Source organism: Ruditapes philippinarum, unplaced genomic scaffold (genome assembly GCF_026571515.1).
Source record: "Ruditapes philippinarum isolate M1 unplaced genomic scaffold, ASM2657151v2 ctg3266_1_1_1_1, whole genome shotgun sequence".
Classification (NCBI taxonomy): domain Eukaryota; kingdom Metazoa; phylum Mollusca; class Bivalvia; order Venerida; family Veneridae; genus Ruditapes; species Ruditapes philippinarum.
In genome coordinates this window covers 48214-55218 of record NW_026854510.1, presented here as the reverse complement: position 1 = coordinate 55218, position 7005 = coordinate 48214, and positions in this window count along the sequence as shown.

The window sequence follows — 7005 nt, the reverse complement described above, 5'->3', positions numbered from 1 at the left end:
TATCATATGAATCTCATGAAAAAATATGTATGAATTTATAAATTAAATAAGATTCTCTTGGTATAATAAGTCGCATCTATTATTATAATATTAAATGGCCCTTTTCTCGTTTTGATATAAAAAAAAAACATGTATAATCATTGAAAAAGATGTACGAAATATTTATAGTATAAGTTACTCAAAGTTTCAATACCATTTATATATTTATAATATATATCAGATAAATTATAATATTTTATATAATACTCGTGTACCGCAAGCGTGTTATCATAACGATCAACTTATTTTAGGAAACATATAAAACATCATCTAATCTAAAAACTCAGTTTAAGAATATATATATTACATATGATTATATCATCTCTATATCTGTCACACAAATAATACCTCGAAAACATACTGTTTTCAAATAAATAAAAGCGTTTACTCGAAGAAAACGTCTGCTTCTTGGGGTAGAATTTCAATGAAAAGAAGAAAAAACATATTTCTTATAAATAAAAGTAAGGTCTTAAGAAAGACTTAAGTTTATAATACGTATCGTTAACAGTATAGTAGCCAAAAACAGAAAAGATCAATATGAACTATATATATAACTTAAAAAAAACATTACGAACTATGTTGTTATCATGTATCGTCGTATTTTAAACAGGCATATTAAATATATAAGGGGGGTCAGTATACTCTTCCGTAGATTTGATAGTTTAACCGTTTTCCTGCAGGAAATAAAAAATACTCCACTGACTTGATTTATATTTTTGATATCCCTAACCTTGTAAATGGACAGTTTCAAAATTTGATGACGGTCAAGTCTATTGCACAAATCGGGATGACCTCAACAATACCCTTACTTTTCTCATACACATTTAAATGTTTAATTTGGAAATATTTTACAAAAAAAAAACAGTTGAAAATTTTGAAATTGAGAGACATTTTTTAACTAAAATAAAAAAAAATTCGTATAAACTAAGTACAAGAGTCTCTGATAATATATACAGTATATGTACGAGTATATTGTACGTCAACTTACATAGTTATTTTGAGACATGGAAGAGCAGGGGTAGTTTGTAGTCCGCACCACATACATAATTATGTAAACCTTTAGATATTATCAGACATGGATTATCAATACTAAAATATTTCAACATGCAATTGAATGTAAACCTTCTCCATTGTTGTTTAAATCTTGTTTGCAAATTTATTTTTGTACACTGTCTTGCCACATATTTATTTTGTATTGTATATCATCACGGGCCATGTGGCCTTATGCAATTTGAAAAATAAACTTGACTTCATAATTACGCAAAGTGTAAGTGATCTGTTCATAAATAAATGTTGAATTTCTTTGTTGTTGTTCTGCTGAGTGTAACGTGAATGTAACCACTAATCTTGTAAAGTTTTTGTAATTTTATGACACGGGATTATCAATTGTAATAAGTTAACTGTCAAACACAAATCTTCTTTGCTTTTTTTAATTTCAAGTAGCAACAATAACTTAATCCTTTGTATTATTTATGCCTTCGTTGAATTTAAAGTGTATCTTAAACAGTTTAAGGTCATAATCAAAACGTTTCTCTACAATACAGCGCTTTGAGTAGGAGAAAAACAAAACACATACATTTTCTGAAAAAGACGCATGAATATTCTACTCTTAAAGAAGTCGTAGATTTGATAAATGTTCGTGAAAAAATCAAAATTAACTGAGAAATTTTTTGAATGTTTTAACCCTTTTTACATCTAATACTTTGCAGAGGCATTAGTCATTAGAAAAATCGTTGTTTTTCGAAATTGCCTAAAAACATAAGCAAGAACTAACCATTAAATACAATTGGTCTTAAAAAAATAATCAAAATTAACTGAGAAAATTAATGATTTTTAACCCTTGTGACATCTATCGCTATGTCGAGGCATAAGCCAAAATTATTGAATCTGGAAGCTGGTTAAACTTTAGCAACAACTATCAACAAACATACGACAATGAACAGAGACAGAACAGAACAGAAAATATTGGACAGAATAATAACAGACAAACACGTTTCTTACAAAACAATGGTAATGTAACGACACGAGGACAGTGGTTTGAGACACCAACACATAACACATATGAACCATTGAGACAACATGAACAACAGAAAAAACATAAAGCAAAAATTCACCACTTGAAGATACATTACAAAAACGATTTGTGAAAATATGGAAGATGAGATCATTTCGTCGAATACACATGTCGCACCTCAAATATAAACCGAATAGAAAGCGACCAGACATGCAGTGACCCATATCATAATATAATAACATTTAGGACAGACATGGAGAAATACCACTTTTAAAATCGTGATCCCCATGAAAATTGTTTTTTGCATGAAAGTAACTTATTAGGTAAAAAGTGTACGTGTACATGACAAATATGTGTGTCATCAACCTTAAAATTTTGTTCTATAAATGTATGGGGTTAAAGTCTAAGCAAATTTACCCCTGAATTCATTTTCTTTTATTCAGCAATTTGACATTATAGGCTTACAAGAAACAAAGTTTAGACAATTTGGATTACAATTGAATTAGATGGGTTTCGTCTATTTTTTTAAGCACAGAAAGAACTTGGCAAAAACGCAGTTGGCGGGTACCTTGTTCTTTTTTGTGTTAGGAGAAAACATTTAAGTCCATATATATAACGATTTTAGAGAGTGTGACAGGGTAAGTTCGTTTTTATGGTTCAAAAATTTTCCGAATAAAATAATTGTCAAATGAAAATACTTTGTATTGGTGTAGTAATACGTGCCACCAAAGAAAACTCAAAGATTTTTCTAAATCCAGACACCAATTTTCAGAAATACAAATTATGAAATAAAGAAAAATTTTTCGGGGAAAACTCTCCCAAAGTATTTTGTATTTTTTGGGGAGGGGAACTCCGGGGAAAAAAAAATTAAACTTAATGATTTTTGTTTAAAATGAATTATGATTTTTTTTCTATCAATAATCTAGTTTTATCTTAACTTTAAACTGAACGAAAACATTGAAAAATTTTTTATTGCCTACTTTTAAAAACCGCCAAAAAAATTTAATTGTGTTTTAGAAGTTTTTAAAAAATTTAAATTGGCTTAGTTTTTGTCAAATTTTTACAGGGGGGGCCCCAAATTTTTTTTTTGGGAAATTTTTTTTTTTTGGGGTTTTTTTTTTTTTTGGAATTGGGAAACAATGGGTTTTTTAAAATGGCAATTTGCCCTTTGTAAAATTTTTAGTAGCGTTGATTTTTTTTATTTTTTTAACCTCTGATATTTTTTAATTTTTGCCCGATGGGTTTAAAAAACCTTTTTTTTCCCCCATTTTTTTTTTTTTTTTTTTTTTTTTTGGGGGCCCCCCCAAAGGGTTTTCTGATGTCCTTTTCCCCCGATCTCACTTTTTTTAAAGTTTTTTTGCAAAAAACCCTTTAAAAATAAATCAAACCCAATTTTTAAAAAAAAATTCACGTATTTGATAAAGAAAAAAGCACTTTGTTTTTTTGTTCTAATACAAGGAAGAAAAGGCTTTGTGATTCAAACTAAAAAGCTTTTGAATATAGAAACCCGCTTGTTTAAAAAGGGCCCAATGATTTAAATTTTGGAATTTAAACGGGAGGAAATTTTCCGAATTGCTTGTACAATCTTCTGAAAAAAACTTTGGGTTTTGTTAAAATCAAAAACACAAAAAATAATAATTTTAATTTATTATCATTTTTAAAAAAAAAAAAAAATAAAAAAAAAACAATTTGGGTTTGGGTAATAATTGCCATAGAGCTAGAAAAAAAAATTTCATTCTGCCAAACATCTCTATAAATTACGGAAAAAGCCCGACGAAAATAGAATAAATCTAAAAAATCAAAGTAAACAATATAAAAATGTGCTGCATGAAAGTCAAAAAAATTTGTATCCTCTAATGTAGAGAAACTTAAGAAACTAAAATCACAATCACCTCGAAAATTTTGGAAAATTACTAAAATGAAAGAGAAAAAAAAAAAATAGGTGCAGACATAAATCAACTTTACGACTATTTTAAAGATATAAACTACTGTGAGGAAACTGACTATGTTGAAAATGATAATTTAATAAATATGGAAACAAAATGAATTTTTAAACAAAACCCATAACAAGTACAAGAAATTGAAAAAGCTATCAAACATTTGAAAAAATAATAAAGCCCAGTGGGTATTGACAAATGTATTGAATGAACATTTAAAATATTTCGTTTCCCAAAACTAAAGAAGTATTTCTTAAATTATTCAATATAGTATTCAAAACAGGCAAAATACCTATCGCATGGACTTCAGGTTTAGTAAACCCAATATTTTAAAAAAGTAAAGGTAACCCTTCTGATCCATCAAATTATTAGACCAATAACCCTTTTAAGCTGGCCTTGGTAAATGTGTTTACGTTAATCTTAAATAAAAGACTAAAACAATATTGTACTGGACAACGACTTAATTGATTAAATGCCAAGCCGGTTTCCGTAAAGGTTATTCAACAGCAAGATAACTTATTTGTTTTAAATTCGCTAATAGAAATTCTAAGAACCAGGTAAAAAATCTTTATTTTGTGCTTTTGTCGACTTAAAGGCAGCATTCGATACTATTTGGAGAGAGGGTCTTTGGGGAAAAACTTATTCTTAACAATATAAATTGGATCTTTTTTAAATGTTTATAAAAACATGTAATGAAAAAGCTAAGTCATGCATTTTTGTAAATGGAGTAAAAACTGATTACTTCCCTTTGTAATGTCGGCGTCCGACAGGGTGAAAATTTGTCTCCCTTGCTTTTTTCCCTAATACTTAAATTGATCTAAGTGATTTTTATGTAATAGTAGTAATATAGCATCAGGTGTAAAATGCAACAAACATGAGTTCGAAACAGAAGCTATAAATTTTTGTAAAACTTTTCCATACTTCTTTATGGCAGACGACACCGTTTTAATGGCAGAATCTGCAGAAGACTTGCAAAACCTTTTAAATTATCTATGCTGATTACTGTGATGCTTGGAGACTTAAATTAAATTCTTCTAAAACAAAAAGTACTTTGTATTTTCAAGAGGTAGACAACGCGGAATACACTCTTTTACATTCAAAAACGAAACTTTAGAAAAATTGTAAATGAAATACAAATATTAGGTGTCTTATTTAGCAGATCTGGTTCTTTTTTTCAAAAACAAAAGCAAGAAATTGCCAAACAAGCTACAAAAAGCTATGTAATTCTTTAATTAAAAAATGCAAACATCTCTGCTTACCTATAAATATTGCAAATTGATCTTTTAATAAAATGGTTAAACCTATACTTTTATATGGTTGTGAAATCTGGGGGATTTGGAAATTTAGACATTGTTGAAAGAGTAGTGCAACTTAAGTTTTTAAAACATATTTTATGTCTTAAGAAAAATACCTCAAATATAATTGTGTTTATGGTGAAACTGCGTACCAAACCGTTTATCAATAGAAATTAAAGCAAGGATGATTTCATTTTGGGCAAAACTAATCGTAACAAATTACAAAAAGCTTACAACAGAAATATATGCAGTTGCATTGAGTAATTTAAAAATAGTCACTCAAATTTCAATTTCAAATGGATAACTTGCATAAAAGATATTTTTATAGAATGTGGAATGGCTAATATTTTTGGATGAGTCATGAATTTCCTAAACGTAAATTGGCTGGTTAAATCAGTTAAACAAAAATTATCAGATATATTCATAAATCAGTGGTACTCAGGTCTAGAAAACACATCTAATTGCAGAAATATTTTGTATTTTTAAAAAAAATTTGAAAATTGAGAAATATCTTAGTGAAACACCTTCCAAATATTTAAAATATATGATCAAATTCAGAACCAGAAATCATAAACTACCGGTCGAAACTGGAAACTGGCATAGAATCCCTTTAGAACAGAGAAAATTGCACTCTCTGCAATCATAAACATAGGCGACGAATTCATTTTCTATTAGAATGCCCAAATCTTAACACGGATAGAAAAAAATATATCTCTGAAATCTATTATAGAAATCCAAATATAAAGTTTTTGATAAATTAATGAACACTGACCCCTCAAATTATGTGATATATAAAAAACTTTGCATGTTTATAAAAATAATCTTAGAAAAATATTGAAACTGAATTATTATATTAAACTTTGATAAATAATTTTTGAAATAATTCATTTTATTTTGTATGAATGTAAAACTTTCTCCTGTCTATGTTAAAAGAATATTGTAAAGATGTGTGAGTTACATACTAATTAACCTCGTTAACATTTTGTAATTTGTTATTTTACTCCTCATATTTACATGTATTGTGTATTGAGTGAATAATAAAATCTCTTGAAATTTGAAAGCAAAAAACATAGGCAAAAACTAAGATATAATACAGTAATAATTTAAAACAGCGCATTTATATTTTTCATAATTTAACAATGTTATTCCTAACACAAGCCTTTGGATTGATCAAAATTTGCGGAAATTGATTTAACCGTGATTTCAAAATTTGGGATTAGTTTGATCGCTTTAATTTGATGATAAGAATGGAAAGGTAGTACGCAGTCATCAACAAAATAATGCAATGAAAAGGCGCTGTTATCTAATAAGGGTATAACTCAAAGGATTGGGTCCTTTTGATGTCAAATAAATTCAACTGAAATTGCTTGAAAAATAAAATTAGCTACGAAAATGATATTTTTTCAAGGTAAAGAATTTTAAAGTTTATTTAGTTATTCATTATAATAATGACAGTTCTTAAATATTTGTAAAAAAATTGAAAGTTTTTTCGTATTTTCGGGAATTTCAGAAAAGTTTTAAAAAATTTTTAGCAAAAAAACCCTTGTTTCTAGATTTTAAAAATCTTTAAATGGGGGAAATTTAAAAAATAGTAAATTTTAAAATAGTAAAATTTAAGGGTTCATCTTTTTGTGTTAAAATTTTTGGCAAAAACCCCCGGGACGAAAATTTAAGCCCAAACCCGACCCCAAGCTTGTTTGACTCTAATTGAAACATTGAA